Here is a 16447-nt window from a genome sequence, read left to right on the forward strand (position 1 = left end):
ACAATGTATTTGCAAGTTTATCTTTGTAATAATTGTGAATAAACAAAGAACAGCAAAATCAATAGCTCTAGTACCGAGTACCTAGTACCTAGTACTCTTGGCTCTTCCGACCTCGTCACAAGTGGCCTATGAGCTCTTGGCTTTTGTTTTATGGGGCAATGTGAACGTTGCATTTTAGCTTAGGAAGCTGGGGACCAAGAAGGGCTACAATAACAACTAAGAAAAATATATTGGGAGAATATGGTTTTTCTACTATTTTTAATGAAGATGCAAATAGCTATTGATCAAAATTTAGCGGGTAGCTTCAGTCTTGTTTTTTTTATGTTAAAATAACTAATTAAAGGAGGAGCTCTGCAATATAGTGGGTCTGCATGCCTAATTTGTTAGGTACAATTATTTTGCATATTATGAAGCTAGAATTGTTTTTTTTTTCAATTTCATAATATCCAAATACTATACCCCCCCCCTCCCTAATTTGCCGTTATTCAATTACTAAGTCAATTAGATCATATACGTTTTAATCTAATATTTTTAATAAAAAAGTAATTATATAAGTAACAAATTAACAATCAGTAAAACTTTGTTATTAGCTTTTAAAGTAGCTGCATTATTACCTTTAAGTTAAGAAACTTTAACTTCTGTACGCTATTCTGTATAGCGTTTGATCTTATTAGCTTTCTACAAGTTTGGTTCCAAGAAACCTCCCTAATGTGTCAAATTGTCCAACAGGTTTTATGCGACTCGAGCAGAGTATGTTCAGGAAGGATGAGTGAAAAAAAATTCTTCGTTATCTTCATTTTTGTATTTTCTTCATTCTTGTATTGTATTTCGGTATTGTCTTCTAAGATATTTTTCTCCTAATATTTTTTCTCACCATGTAATTAGATCAAGATAAACTTAAAACAGTTTCAAATTGAAACCCCTTGTGCAGAATAGAAAAGATCAAATGAAATATCTTTACTTGTATAATAATTTAAAAAATGCTTTAAAAAAGCTATTTTGTATACTGACCATGGTCTGCATTCCATGTAGTAACCGCCGTGTGCAGTATGGAAGGCCCATAGGTGCTACTCTTTTCTTCTTTACCGTCAAAAAGTGGGAGTTTAACAGCGATTCTTAACAGATGTTATTAAGCACTCCTGGGTCTTATATAATACTATATCGTAAATCTAACGATAAAATGTACCTATGTCATACGGGAGTGTTTACTTCTGGTTGTTACATAATAATTTTTTGACCCTTTAAATAACCTTCAGGGGCCTGCCAAATCAGGATTTCTTTTGTTTTTACGTAAAAGGGGTTTGCGTGTTACATATTAGAGAGGGTTTTTTGGTTGTAAGGGAATATGGGCAGTTTACTTTTGGTTGTTATTTAACAGGGAAAATTTTTCTTTGTTTTGTTTTAATAGGGGAATTATTGTGTAATAGAGAATTTTTTCTTCGAAAAGAAGGTGCTTTTTAAGTAATAGACAGTAGTTTTTTCTTTAAAAACCTACATGGGCCGGGAAACCCTTTATTTTGTAGCACTACCTGTAGGTGTAAAATCAAATGTTCCATAGTACGGCACTACTGTCTTTGAAACTGGACGCTCAATATGCGTATCGATTTCCGATAATTCTAAATCAATTAATTATCTCATAATTTTCACACTTGAATTTTATTTTATCTTCAGGAAAGTTTTTTATGTTGATTTTTTTTCTTCCTGAAACATGTTACATATTGTTTTTTCTTCTTGAAACTTGTTCTACGTTATTTTTTTCTTTTCGTGAAAGAAGTTGCATCTTGATTATTATCTTCATTATAAATGCTGTTTGTTGATTATTTCCTTGTGAAAATTCTTACATGTTAATTTTTTCCTCGTGAAACTTAATGTATCTTTAGTTTTTTTTAGTGAAACTTGTTGTAGTTGAATTTTTCTTTCATGAAACTTATTTTTATCTTAATATTTTTCTTTGTGAACCATATTGCATTTTATTTTTTTTTCTATTCGTGAAACTTATCGCAAGCTGATCTATTCTTTGTGAAACATAATGTATGTTGATTTTTTCTTCCTAAAGCTAGTCGCAAGTTGCTTCATTCTTTGTGAAACATAATGTATGTTGATTTTTTCTTCCTGAAAATTGTTGCATGCTGATTTTTTAAAAGCTTGTTGCATATTATTTTTTCGTAGTGAAACATGATGCACGTTCATTTTTGTTCGTGAAACATGTTGCATAATTTCTTGGGGAAACTAAGTGTGTCTTGATTTGTGTGTTCGAGAAATTTGTTATATTTTTACTTCTTCTCCATGAAACTTGTTGAATATTGTTTCTTTTCTCCGTGATACTTGTATATACATTTTTTTACTTGTGAAACCGATAATGCTCTGGCAGCTTTTTGGATGCTGATTTTTGGCCGTGAAACTTAATTTATCTCGATATTTTTCTTTGTGAAACTTACTGATTTATTCTTTCGTGAAACTTCATTTGCAGTGATATTTTTTTTCTACGGAAAACACGTTGTATGTTATTTTTTTCTTTGTGAAGCGTGATGAATGCTGATTTATCTTCGTGAAACTTGCTGCATTTGGATATTTCTTGAAGAAACTTAATGTATTTTTATTCATGTCTTCAAGAAACTTGCTAAATTTGTATTTCTTCTTCATGGAGCTGAACCCTTACAAACAAATGCCCCAAAGTCAGGCATTCCCGCTTCTGAAATAGGAGGTTCAATATGCGTATAGTTTTTCAAATCAATTGATTATCTCAGAATATTCACCCAAGCCAGATGTGTGTCGATTGTTTTTTTCGTGAAGTTGATTGTTTACTAATTATGCTTCGTGAATCCTCTTATATTTTTATTTTATATTCATGAAAGTTGTTTTATGTTGATCTTTTCTATGTGACACTTGCTCCATATTGTTGTTTTTTCAAATAAACCTGTTCTACGTTATTTTTTCTTTTCTTTAAACTAGTTGCATGTTGATTTTTTTCATGATACATGCTGTATGTTGATTATTTCTTCGTGAAAACTGTTTTATGTTGTTCGTGAAACATGTTGCATGATTTCTTAAGGGAACTTAATGTGTCTTGATTTATGTTTTCAAGAAACTTGTTATATTTTAATCTCCTCTCCATGAAACTTGCTGTACCTTGATTTTTCTCCTTGTGAAACCGGTTATGTTCGTAGTTGGAGCTTGTTGCGTGCTTATTTTGATCGTGAAACTTAATTTATCTTGATATTTTTCTTCGAGAAACTTATTGTATGTTGATTTATTCTTTCGTGAAATTCAATTTATAGACATTTTTTCTCCAGGAAACTTGTTGCATGTTGGTTTTTTCTTCGTGAAACGTGATGTATTATGGTTTTTCTTCGTGAAATTTGCCACGTATGAATTATTTCTTCAAGAAACTTAATTTGTTTTTATTCATGTCTTCGAGAAACTTGCTAAATTTGAATTTCCTCTTTATGGAAGTTGTTGCTTGTTTTTCTTCTCGTGAAACCAGATATGTTCGTGGAACTTTTTGTGCGTTAATTTTTGTTCATGAAAATTAATTTAATGCGATATATTTCATGATGAAACTTGTTTTATGATTCTTTTGCTAAACTTAATTTATCATGATATTTAGATTTTTCTCGAAACTTGTTATATGTTGTTTTTTTCTTCATGAAACATGTTGCATAGTTTTTGTTCGTGAAGCTTAATCTATCTTGATATTTTTCTTTGTGACACTTGTTGCCTGTTGATGATAATGTCATGATAATTCATTTATCATGATATTTATCTTCGTTAAAATCGTGGCAAGTTAGTTTTTTGGTGAAAAATGATGTATGCTGATTTTAGTTCCACATGTTGCTTTATATCAATTATTTCTTTAAGAATTTAAATATACTTTGATTTATTTCTACGAGAGACATGTTATACTTTTATCTCTTATTCATGAAATTTGTTGCATATTGATTTTTCCCATCGTGTAACATGTACATTGGTTCTTCACCTAATGAAACCGGTTTCGTTTGTGGCACTTATCGCTTGCTGAGTTTTTTTCTTAAAATTCAATTTATCTAGATTTTTTTTGTGAAATATGATGTATGCTTATTTTTGTTCGTGAAAATTGTTCCATATGGATTATTTTATTCCTTCAAGAAATTTATTACATTTTGATTTTTGTCATCGAGAAACTTATTACATTTTATTTTGAACAAACCGGTTTTGTTCATGGAACTTTTTGCGTGCTGATTTTAGTTCATGAAACTTAAATTTATCTAGACACTCTTCATCGTGAAACTTGTTTTATGTTGGTTTATTCTTTCATGAAACATAATTTATCATGATATTTTTCTTCATGAAAATTGTTGCAAGTAGATAATTTCTTCAAAAAACTTAATATATCTTGATTTATGTCTTCGGGAAACTTTCTAAATTTTTATTTAATCCTCATAAAACTTGTTGCATGTTGATTTTTCTCTTTATGAAACTTGTACATTGATCTTTCTCCTCTGAAATCAATTTTTTCGTGGAACCTGAAGCGTGCTGATTATTGCTCGCGAAGATTAATTCATTTCTACCTTTTTCTCTGTGAAAGTTCTTTTATCATAATTTATTCTGTCGTGTTACTTAATTTTTTAAAATATTTTTCTTCATGAAACTTGTCACATGTTAGTTTTTCTTCGTGAAACATGATTTTTACTGTTCATGAGAATTGTTACAAATGGATTATTTCTTCAAAAAACAGAATGCATCTTTATTTTATTCTTTGAGAAATTTTATATATTTTAATTTTCCTTCTAGAAACTTGTTTAATGTTAATTTTTCTCTTCACGAAATTTTCACATTGATATTTCTCCTGGTGAAAACGGTTTTGTTCGTGCAATTTGTTGCATTCTGATTTTGCTCGTGAACTTTAATTAATGCTGATATTTTTCTTTGTGAAACATGATGCATGCTGATTTTGTTCGTTAAATTTGTTGCACCTGGATTATTTCTTCCCAAAACTTAATGCATGCGTATTTATGTCTACGAAGAACATGTTAAGTTTTTATTGCGCGTCCAAGAAACTTGTTACTTGTTGATTTTTTTTCTCCTAAAACTTAAAAATCAATTTTTCTCAGCGTCAAACCAGTTTTGCTCGTGTAACTTGTTCCGTGTTGATTTTAAGATCGTATAACAACAATTGTAGAAAACTTGTCTCAAATGAATCAAATCGATAAGATTAGGACAATAAAAGGTTTTCAACAGGTTTCACCAAACTAGAGACGGCCGCGTAAGCCATTGTGGTAGAAGTCGGAAGCTCCATAGCTAAAAACGCTTCAACTAAGGTTCAATATAGAGGAATAAATCAGCAATTCCATAAAACTAACTATATCACTTGTTATGTTCAAATACACATGATCAGAAAAAAGGAAATTTCCGAACGCTATCACCAATCCTCAAAGGAATTTGTATTTAACAAGCCAATAAATAATCCGATTATTAACTATATTTCGCAGGATGTTTTTATGAAAATAACACAAGTTAAAGCTTATAGAATTATATCCTAAAATAAAATATTTTCAAAACCAATTCTTAATCAATGTGAAGTGACAAAGCCTTACCACTTTGCTGATATCAAGTGAACTACTCTATTTTTTAAAAAGCTCTATTTCAAGATGACAGAAACAAATAAAAACTTGAATGGTATATATTTAGAAATAGCTTTGTTATCTGAATTAAACGTACGAACCTGAATTTATTTATGTCATCTGATCTATTAAAAAATTTAGTGATATTTTCAGAGAATATCTCTGAAAATTTCTACTGTACGTAAGAAAACTTGCCATCCGTATGCAGGTTGTCGAAAGGACATATCAGCAAAATCTTAGGAACAGTTTCTTGTGTTAAACTAAAACTTACAAAGCTCGTTTTTGGGGGATGTTGAAGTAACCGAAAGACAATATTTGTATTATAAAACTACTCTTAATTCCTACGACTACTGCTATTGCAATTATTATTTTTACTGCTACTACTACTACTGATAAACCTAAGGGTATTGAGGAGAATTTAGGGGCAATGTTGTAACTATATTAAAGTAAATCTAAACACACTATGCCCACGTAGGTTGTCAATAGAACGTATCAGCAATGACCGTTTGAAGTTCAGCCTTAGGATCGGTTGATGGAATTAAGTTGAAAATTTCATCTTGTGCTGAAGGAGATTTTGAAAAAATGGTGCCCTGTGCATAAAGTTGCCGACAAATGTGACTACTGCTACTACAACTATTGTTACATAAGCAAAGGGTATTAATCTGAAGCTTTCGACGAATATTGAGGAGGATGCTGTACTAAATCAAAACGAAATATAACGATGTAGATTGTCAGTAGGTAAAGAAAGCAATATTGCAATGACAGCTTACGTTGTTAAGTTAGACCTTTCAGGGTAAGTTTTGTAAGATTCGGGGTAAGAAAGCACTATATAGAAAGCACGGGGTAAGAAAGGGTATATAAGCAATATAATAGACGATGCTGCTCTATCATCGCTAGTAATATCATTGATATTTTTAAGGATTGCATATTCAAAGTTTTAATATCCTTTTTAAGAGTCAATACTGATTGGAGGGCAATAATAAGCAAAGCTTTTTGGGCCGAATAACTTTTTTACGTTTGTAATAATGTGTTTAATATTAATAAAATGATTGATATATTGATTGATCAATCCTCCTCTTTTGCTCATAATTTCCCAAATACTCAGAACAAGCAGAAATTAACATGAATAGGGCTCTAAACCCCTATACCTCTCCAAGGCCAGGGTATAATTTGCACTTTAACGAAAAAATTGCATGTTATCATTTTTTTAACTTTGATAAATCTAACATTATTAGCATTTTAAGAATTTATAACTGCGTATGTATATTAAACTGACAATGCAAATTCATTTGAGTTCTTCGTCTTTCAGCTAAAATCAAAATAATTAGACGTTATTATTCATGCTAGTTTTATTATAAAGGAGTTTGTGATAAGAAAATTATAAGTTAGGAGAAACACGGCCCAATAGTAACCAAAACTCTTAAACACTGAATTTCTATATCAATAGGTATGCAAAAATAAATGATTGGCTTATTATATTGGTTTCAAATATAAAAGATTCATCAAGTTTATTGTTACCCGTCAAATGCCAAGAGCCCGAGAAAATGTCCCTCGTTTTCGAAAAAGGAGGGAACAACCACTAAAGTCAAAGAATTATAATAGTAACCACGCTACTATATTCAGCGTGCCAGAGAGCCCTGATATAGATGTTTCAAACTCCTATTTGCAAAAATGTAGAATTTTTTTTGCGGTAGAAGAAAAATCATGGATGTGTGTTTCTTTGTTTTTTCAGGAGTATTGAATATAGTTCTTGAAAATTGGGAGAGAGTCCATTCAAACAGAAAATAAAAAATCTAGCGTTTTTTTTAGAGTGACCAAAAATATTGAAGGAAAACTAGGCCCTCTCCCAAAACCCTTTTCCTCAAAATTGTTTGATAAAATTTTGTGATAACTATTTTGTTCAGAATAGCTGAAAGGTCATTAACTATGCCCTTTGAGATAAAATGATTACGACACAACTGCCTGTCCATGGATTATTCTTTATGGATGACTGTGTATGGCAGATCTATTTGACCTATGTAATTGGATAGATGAGTAGGGTTAAGGCATAATTCAAGTTCTGAACTATATTAATTACTAAAGTAGAAAAACAGTCTTCCTTTCTCCCTCTGTCTTTTTTTTATTGCGTATGTTTATTTCTGTGTTTGTGCTGTTGCATTGGTGATTACTCTTTTTGAATTATATAATGCTCGGATCTCCCCAAAGCCTGCCCCCTCCCCCATTTATATAGTCTAAACGTCTAGTATACTCCTCTTCAGCGTGCTCCCTCAAAAGACCTGGCAAAGGTTGGGACCTCCTAGAGCCTTCCCCTCGAATCATCTGTCAAAGGTTAACACCTCTGCGAATATATTCGTATATCCCATTATAAAATGTAAAGCAATAAAAAAGATAAGGAACATAAGAAAAACCCACTAAGAATGACATAAAATGATGGGCTCCCCCAGGAACTACATAGCAAAAGAAAGTGGGTCTTCTAGGAAATCTTCCAATAGATAAAAAAAAAACCTGAAATGGAATGAAAATTCACTCCCCTTAAATCTGAGATAATAATAATGATACGAAAAAAGTGTTTAAAATATAGGAAAATAATTATTTAAAAATCAAATTTAGAAGAAATCGCCGTGTTTCCAAGTACTATTTGGTTTCAAAGTATATCTTGAAATGCTTTCGTATTAGAAAAAAAAATTTGTAGAAACGCTAAATTGATATCCCCTTTAAATTAAAAATTAGAACTCAAATTTGATTGATTACAGCATTTGCTAGAGAGGGAACACTATAAATATAGAGGAAATTGGTAGGCCCGTGGTTCAGCCTGTACTCTATTTTGGCAGATGTTTCTAATTCTATGAGAGGATTGCTGGAACGTTTTTGATTGCGCCCTAGTTGTGTATTGAGTCTGTTGTATGTGACATAGAAATATTAAAATAGATGATATTTTTAAATTTTATCCCTTTTGTGAATAATGGCAAGTCCTATATTTTGGAAAATAATAGTGTCGCATTGGGTTGAAAAAGATATTATGGCTTGCTTTTCCTTATGGCTGGTGTGTCTTCCAGGTAGAGATTGGTTGTATAAGGGGGAAGTTAGGGTCTTAAAACTAGGTTAAGGATTGTATCTCTTGACCACATATGTGTGTAGTGGGGAGGGGGGGGTATGTATCCTAGCCAGAAAATAATGCCTTGAAATTGTTGTATGGGCCTAAAACTAATTTAAAGGTTAGATCAGGAAATTTCAAACTAGTTTTAGGAAGACAAATGTCAAAAAGACAAAGGGTATGAGAAATATAGCATGTGGTCATATCAAGGAGGCACACTCGTGCCTCTATAAAGAGGCGACACACGACAATGTTAAGCGATCTTCGGTTCCAGTGGTCGCAGAGGGATGGGGAGGGATGCATTTCGTAGCCCGAGCTCCAACTAAGAAACCTGCAAAATTTCATCTCCCTCCAACTTTTCCTTCATGGGGAAAATCTGGCCGAAAGTTTCGACCCGTCAACCCCAGCCCCCCTTTAACGTTGTCCGATCGGGCTGAAATTCACAAGTTAAGGTCCCCTAGGGCCCAGGAGCTTATCCGCGAAATTTCAGCTCGATCCGATAACTTCTTCCCTGTTTTCCAGAAACCACGCATAGCCACTTAAAATTCATTTTCTTTTTTTTCTCGACGCCTACAGGTCACATCCGACATCAGATCTGGGTGTACGAAGACTCATTCGATGCGGAATTCTCCGAGTAAGTGCCCTTGAAAGTTTCGTAGGAAAATCTTAACCCCCCGAAAGTTTCGACCCCCCAACCCCAAACCCCCTTATAACGTTGTCCGATCGGGCTGAAATTCACAAGTTAAGGTTCCCTACGGCCCAGGAGCTTATCCGCGAAATTTCAGCTCGATCCGATAATTCCTTCCCTGTTTTCCAGAAACCACGCATTAGCTACTTAATTAACGCATTTCTCTCCATAAGAGCCCATGTTAATTTGAAATTTTTAAAAGTTATTGAGAAGTTATATTGACACACATGCAAGTGATTAGCTCAGTCGGTAGAGCGTGGGACTTTTAATCCTCTGGTCAAGGGTTCAAGTCCCTTACGGGCGGTTTTTTTTTCACAACATCAAAAAAATTTTGATAACACCTGGACAGCTTATCATTTGAGAGATAACAGAATATTAGCTTCTTATGAGCAAAAGAAACATTTCGGTCATTCTATCTATTTTTTTTCTATTTTATACAATGATTTAAAAGAGGGGGGGGTTCCTCTCCTAATTCCTGTACGAAGAGTACAGGAATTATTAAATTACATCCACCATGGATTGTAGAAAAACGTACAGAAATAATATGAAAAAAACTTCGTTTTCTTAAAGAGTTAAAGAGGCTGCGTCCCAAAGTCAAACCTTAAAACGTAGAGGAATTAGAAGAGGCAGTTGGGGGGCTGCCGCCCCCCAAACCCCCAGCTTTTAAAGACTCTTTTGTACCGGTTTTTTTGTGGGGGGACTTCATTGTTACTAATTACTAGTTTCGGCGCAATGGTTCTCCTGTCCTCTTGTGTTTAACATTTTTCGAAGTTATTCCATTATTCATTCATTTCAATTTTTCGCTAATTAAAAGAGGGCCTTTCCGAAGCCAAGAGTGGGGGGTTAGCAAAAAAACAAAAAACCTGTACAAAGGAGTCTTTAAAAGCTGGGGGTTTGGGGGGCGGCAGCCCCCCAACTGCCTCTTCTAATTCCTGTACGTTTTAAGGTTTGACTTTGGGACGCAGCCTCTTTAACTCTTTAAGAAAACGAAGTTTTTTTCATATTATTTATCGTATAGATCCATGTCTAAGGCCGTTAAAAAAGAGATTGGACCTGCTTCGTAGGAGTTGGCGTCTGAAGGACCTAACAAAAAGGAATTGTAGGCTTTGGATAGGGATTTCTGTCAGCTATAACTAAGAGAATATAGATACACAAAACAAATGTAGAGTTCTTCCCCCAGGAACTGTGGGAGGGGGATAATATTATCACTAAAACCATTTTTATTGGACCTTGAAAATATGTTGAACAAAATTACTATCTCAAAATTTGGATTAGGTGACTTTGGGGGAGGTGGCATTTAGAGAAGGGGGCTAGATGCCCTCCAATCTCTTGTCACTTTAAAAAGGCACTAAAATTTTTATTCTCGTTTGAATGAACTATAAACATCTCTCTTTGATGTTCTGGTCACTCGCTTGGTCACTCACTCCGTGCAAAAAGAAAAATGATTTTCCTTATTTTTCAAAGTGAGGGACTGTTATTTGCCCATTTAAGGTTATCAGTGATTTTGGTCTCAATGGTACAATTTTCATTTTTCATCTAATATCGTTTTCGAGGGCCTTCGGCTTTTTTTTTAACCCAAGGTTTTTTCAGTAAAGCATCGGTGACATAATAGGCTTTATAATTTTACAATGAGGGAAGGAGGCAGTAGCATAACTCTTGTTTGTTGTGATTTTCTTTCGTTATGTGCTTTATTTCAATGTTCAATTTAAGTTTTACTCGTTTTAAGATTCGTTGAATAGTACCTATTGAATTATTGTTTTCTATGACTGCTTTAATTAATCTCTGTCTTTTGGGGAGTTTCCTATATTCTTTAATATTAATCTCTAATCGCTTTGATTTTGAGTTATAATAGGTTTTTATTTCTGTCAATCTCAAGTTTAATATGGCCTTTACCTGTCTCGGAAAACTTCTTTTTTGAAGTTTTTCCAAAAAAGTGTTTTCCAAGATTTTAGGCTCCTCCTTCAACTTCCCCCAATACTACTGGATCCGGTCTGAATTTAAAATAAGAGCTCTGAGACACGATATCCTTCCAAATATAAAATTTCATTAAAATATGATTACCTGTTTGTAAGTTAAAAATACCTTATTTTTCCGATTTAACCGTTCCCCACTTAAAAATGCCCCGTGTTGCCGATTTAACTTCCCCCCCCCCCCCCCGATGATCGAATCGGGGAAACAACAATTTATAATTTAGTCAGTTCTGGTTCCTGATACGACTGCCAAATTTCATCGTCCTATCTTACCTCGAAGTGCCTAAAATAGCAGAACCGGGACAGACAGACAGACCGACCGACTGAATTTGCGATCACTATATGTCACTTGGTAGATACCAAGTACCATAAAAACCGATTTGGCAGCCAATCTTCAGCCTACTGATTTATATCTATTTGTGTGTCTACTGTTTACAAAAACAACCCAGCATACCCAGCCAGTGCCAAAGCTGTACCTACTGACTCATAAGATAGTAGTGGCCATGACCTTAAAAAAAGTCTAACCTAGGCCTATTAGTCAGAGCGCCAGACTCTGTATCTCGCTTATTTCGATTAGTACCCATACCGGAAGGTACAAAAATGTTAAGGGTGAATCCCATGGTAGTCAACCATGCTGAAAACGAATATCGTAGGGCACATGTTCGCCGTTGGGGTGTTTCTCAGATATAGGCCAAAAACACCAAATTTGGCCTATAACGGGGTTCGATGATTCTAATTTTTTTTTTTTTACAGATAAGATTGGTCAAATTCAGCGTACTCTTAGATCAATAGAAAGAAGAGACTTGGGGCTACACGAATATGATTTTTGTTTGTAAAAAATAGTACACTTTTTACTGCAGTTTAAAAAAAAATCAGATTTTTGTCAACAAATTTCTAACAGAAAAGCTAAAAATTCGAAATTATTTCAAGATGAAGTATTTTTTATATTAAAAAAGAAAGCCCGTTTAATTTCAAACACAATGAGCTAAGAAAAAAAGCTTAAAGCATTGTATCTGGGGGGTCTGCAACTTTTTTAGCGAGTGTACCCAATAATAGGAATTTTGTTTCGTAACCTGCTACCTAGCGGGAAGTTGATTGATAAGCTAAGCAGAAGAAATTGATAAGCAGAAGATGAAAAAGAAAAGTGAGTCAGGTAGGCCAAGATAAAAAAAAACAACAGTTACTTCAGGCTGATTCAACATGTGATTCTGACGCAAATACTGATTTGCTGATGGATGATAATGAAGAATACGACACAAATTTGGAAGATCAAAAAAACATTTTCTTAGGAAATAGAATTTTTAAAAGCACTTTTCATGTTGTAAAGTTGGCTGGCAAAATGAGTGTAAAACTTTTTTTGAAGAAGTAAGAGACTTAATGAAAGTAATTTACAAAATTGAATATTACAAGAAACTAGGTGATACTAACTCCTTTAGATTTATAAGGACTGATCAAAAGGCATGTTACATTGATCAATCAGATCTAGTATTGGAACTTCCAGTTCTAGTGAAAATACTTGTCAAATGGAACATCTGTGATCTGAAATTGATTTGTCAATATTTAATCTAATATCTTGCTTTTCCTTCGTGAAGCACCAAACGACCATACAACAGTCGAAAAATCTCTGCGAACGTTCATGGCGATAAGTAAAGCTGTCGGATATGACGATACGGTGGTCACGCAAGATCTCTTCATTTATCAGCTAGCACAGGGAGTGAAAAGTAAATACCCGGATGACTTCAAAAACGTAATCTTACGGATGGGAGGCCTCCACCTCCTGCTCAACTATCTCAAGGCAGTTGGTAAGATAGTGGACAGCTCTTGAGTCAAAGATATTATAGTGCAGGCAAAGATGTTGCTACCTGGTACATGCGAAAAGGTATTTCAAGGGAAAGGCTACTACCAAGCTATTAATGCCTACTGCATACTTTACGAGGTCTTGCAAGCCCTCTACTGGGAGTCCTTTGAAGAGTATTACTCCGAAACAAAAGAAGACTTATCCCGTCTGGACCAGCCGGGTAGTGCCATTGAGTTTTTCATGACTTCATTGGCAAGCGGTGCTAACGCGCGAATTGCGCTTTAGAAGTCAAACGGTACCTTAATCAGTTTGGCTCCGATAATTAATGCCTTCGAAACCCTTCGAAATGCGTCACCCACGTTTTCTTTCTGGCGGCAGTTCTTGGAAATACTTGAAATAGCGATGCAATTCAATATCATGCTGAACGAGACTGTGACTGGGAGTCTCATTTGACAGTAACTGCTCGGATGTTGCCATACTTGATGGTGGCTGACCATCCTCAGTATGCAAGATGTCTCATACAGTGCCTATATGACATGCGAGGCTTACCACAAACCTTTCCTGATGTGCACAGGAGGCTCATGAAAGGATACTTCGCAGCGAAGAGAACGCACATCCGGTTCACGGCCACCTGTTCCGATCAGATACTGGAATGTACAGTGAACAAGGATGAGAAGACGACGGCCGGAATAATAGGAAAACAAATGGATGAGAGACAGACTGAAGCTTGGATTCTTACCTTACCAATTTCCGCTGTCATCAGCAATGGTTTCCTACAAGTAGTCAACGTATCCACAGAGACATTGAAATATCACGAAGACAATCAGTCGACGACGACGCGATTACAACTTTCAAGAGATAGAGTTCGAGACATTTTCACTACATGTGGCAATCCGTTCAGCAGAGTGGACTTCGACCTAGTGAATATTGTGACGTCAGAAGTTGTGGACGATGAAAAGATTGTTTGTAAAATAACTTGCGTAGCCACAAAAGGAAAAGAGGTGGTTGAGGACTTTCTTTGCAACAGGAAAGACGATGTGAAAAGTGTTGCACTCCGAACTTTCCCTTCAGAGAGAAAAACTCAGAAAGTGAAGGGTGTCCCTAGAACCGATCTCCTCAGCTCTGAAGTAACAACCTTGAAGAGAATCATTCCTGCTCATTTGAGCTACGGCGAAGAAAAGGAGAAAGCCGTTGCAAAGACCCTCACAAAAAAGATTCTTCCTTTTCCTCCATCCATTTTTGAACATCTTCCGCAACAATCAACCCAAACATCCTCTGGCTGAATAATGAGGGCGGGGAACAAAGCCGTGCCGTTGAACTGGCTAAGAAAAAAGGAAGACTTTCAGCTTGGCCGGCGACTTTGAAATCCAAAGAAACAACATCAGCTACAGTACACATCATTGACCTAATGTCCAAGATAAGGTCATATCGGCCTGCCAGGTTATAAACAGTCAAATCCTTCGTGGGAAGATTGCTTCTATCATTGCTGAATGATCTTCCAGTGGATATTCCTGAAGTCCACATTGTCGCACATCGGTACAACGGGCTGTTTGGGAAGCTCACGAACGCCGGAGAGTCGATCTCCATGAAATCAGCATGCAAACACCGACGAGAGAAAGGGAAAAACCTCCAGATTTCCGTTCTTAGTACAATTGAAGAATGGGATGCCGTACTTGCAAGCTCTGTGTCTAAAAGCTGGATCCTCGAAATTTTGCATGAAACCTGGGAGCAGATGAGTGATCAGCTTCAGAATGCACTCAACCTTTTTCCCTCAGATGGGTTCAAGGAGAGATTCAAAGTGTCTCTGGTCAAGCGCGGCTGCTGTCCAACTTTACCAGAACACTGTTACTACGAGGAATGCTTGTCCTACAGCCACGAAGAGGCTGACCAACACCCTATGACACATGCCAAGTACGCTAGCCGTTACGCTTGTAGTATTGTGGCATCGTTGTGCATGCCAACGACACAGACGTGGCAGTAGCGTGTGTACATTTTTTTGAAGAGCTTCAAGCTGAAGGACTGAGCAAACTTTCCTTGAAGTTCCCGACTTACATTATCCCAGTACACGAACCGGCAGATGGAGTCCACTTGTCCAAAGAGGAGCAGATTATGTTACTGTTTGTGCACTGTCTGCCAGGTTGTGACACAACGAACTTTTTCTTCGGCGTCGGGAAAGCTTCTTTCTTAAACACCGCGATGTTTCCAACTTTTGCCTCAAAAATGGTGTCTATGACGGAGCGGATCAAGGATGCAGAAGGGAAGCTTTCAGTCGACGCGTTTAGAGATGTTTACGACCTATTAAATTTCCTGGTCATTGAAATCTATGGTAAACAGGCCGGATTCAATTCACTAGCCAGTGTAAGGGCTTACATTCGGTGCCAGAAACAATACGTGAAAAGACTGCCACCTTCTGACGACACCATCGAGCCATGCATACGAAGAGCCATATTCGCTACATGGATAATCTTGTCGTCAGTGCGGGCTCGGCCGAGCATTCCAGATCCACTCTTCCTTGGATGGAAGATGGCTGAAGGGGGGTAGATGCGGTCGTCTCAAGCTGTAAAGAAGCATCAAGCCTGGAATCTTACTGCAGATGCAAAAGTGGAAGACGCAGGAAAGACTGTAGCTGCTCAAAAATGAAAGGATGCTACATCTTAGGCTCCTGCCGCGGAACGAGGAGGGTATGCAGGGAGTCTAACCTTGCCCCATTTGAATCCTTGGAAGAAGAAAATGAGGAATATTTGTGAAAGTTTTTTTTGATACCTTTTACTTTTAATTACAACAGGTCCCTAATCAGTTACTATTACCCAATTTTACGGGCAGGCCGAGTAAGACAACTCCAATGCGCCGACTGAATCCATCTGTGAAGCAAAATTTTCTTATATAGTAAATAGCTCAGCCGTTTTACTGGCAAATTAGGTCCCAAAAAGGTAATTGCAGACGCCTTAGTACACAAGAAAACATATTCGTCCATTAAAAAAAAAAAAAACACTTTTTTTAGTCAACATTTTTTTTAAACCTATTTTTATTTTTAAGTAAAAGTTAAACATTTTAAACAATTAGGAAGTTTGAAGTATTCCTACCCTTTGAAGAAAAAAAATATGATGTCCCTTTTCACGATATGGCTAGTGATCATTTCAGTGACACTACAAAAAAAATCGGAGACCTTTTAAAAATAAAAATAGTTTATATGTTTTTAGCTCAGATTGTACGGAATTGAATGCACTTTATTTTCGAATCTGAAAAAAAAAAATTGTTACCTTGAAGAGATTTCGAGTTTTTAGCCTTTCTTTGAGA

The 16447-nt window shown here is 35.6% G+C and overlaps 1 protein-coding gene across 2 annotated transcripts in view; it reads left to right on the plus strand.

Annotated features, from left to right (window-relative positions):
• The window catches only part of LOC136037995 (UDP-N-acetylglucosamine transporter-like), a 446903-nt gene that overhangs the window by 173352 nt on the left and 257104 nt on the right, over positions 1-16447 (plus strand). The window lies entirely within an intron of this gene.

The sequence above is a fragment of the Artemia franciscana genome, chromosome 17, assembly GCF_032884065.1.
Source record: "Artemia franciscana chromosome 17, ASM3288406v1, whole genome shotgun sequence".
In the NCBI taxonomy this organism is placed as follows: domain Eukaryota; kingdom Metazoa; phylum Arthropoda; class Branchiopoda; order Anostraca; family Artemiidae; genus Artemia; species Artemia franciscana.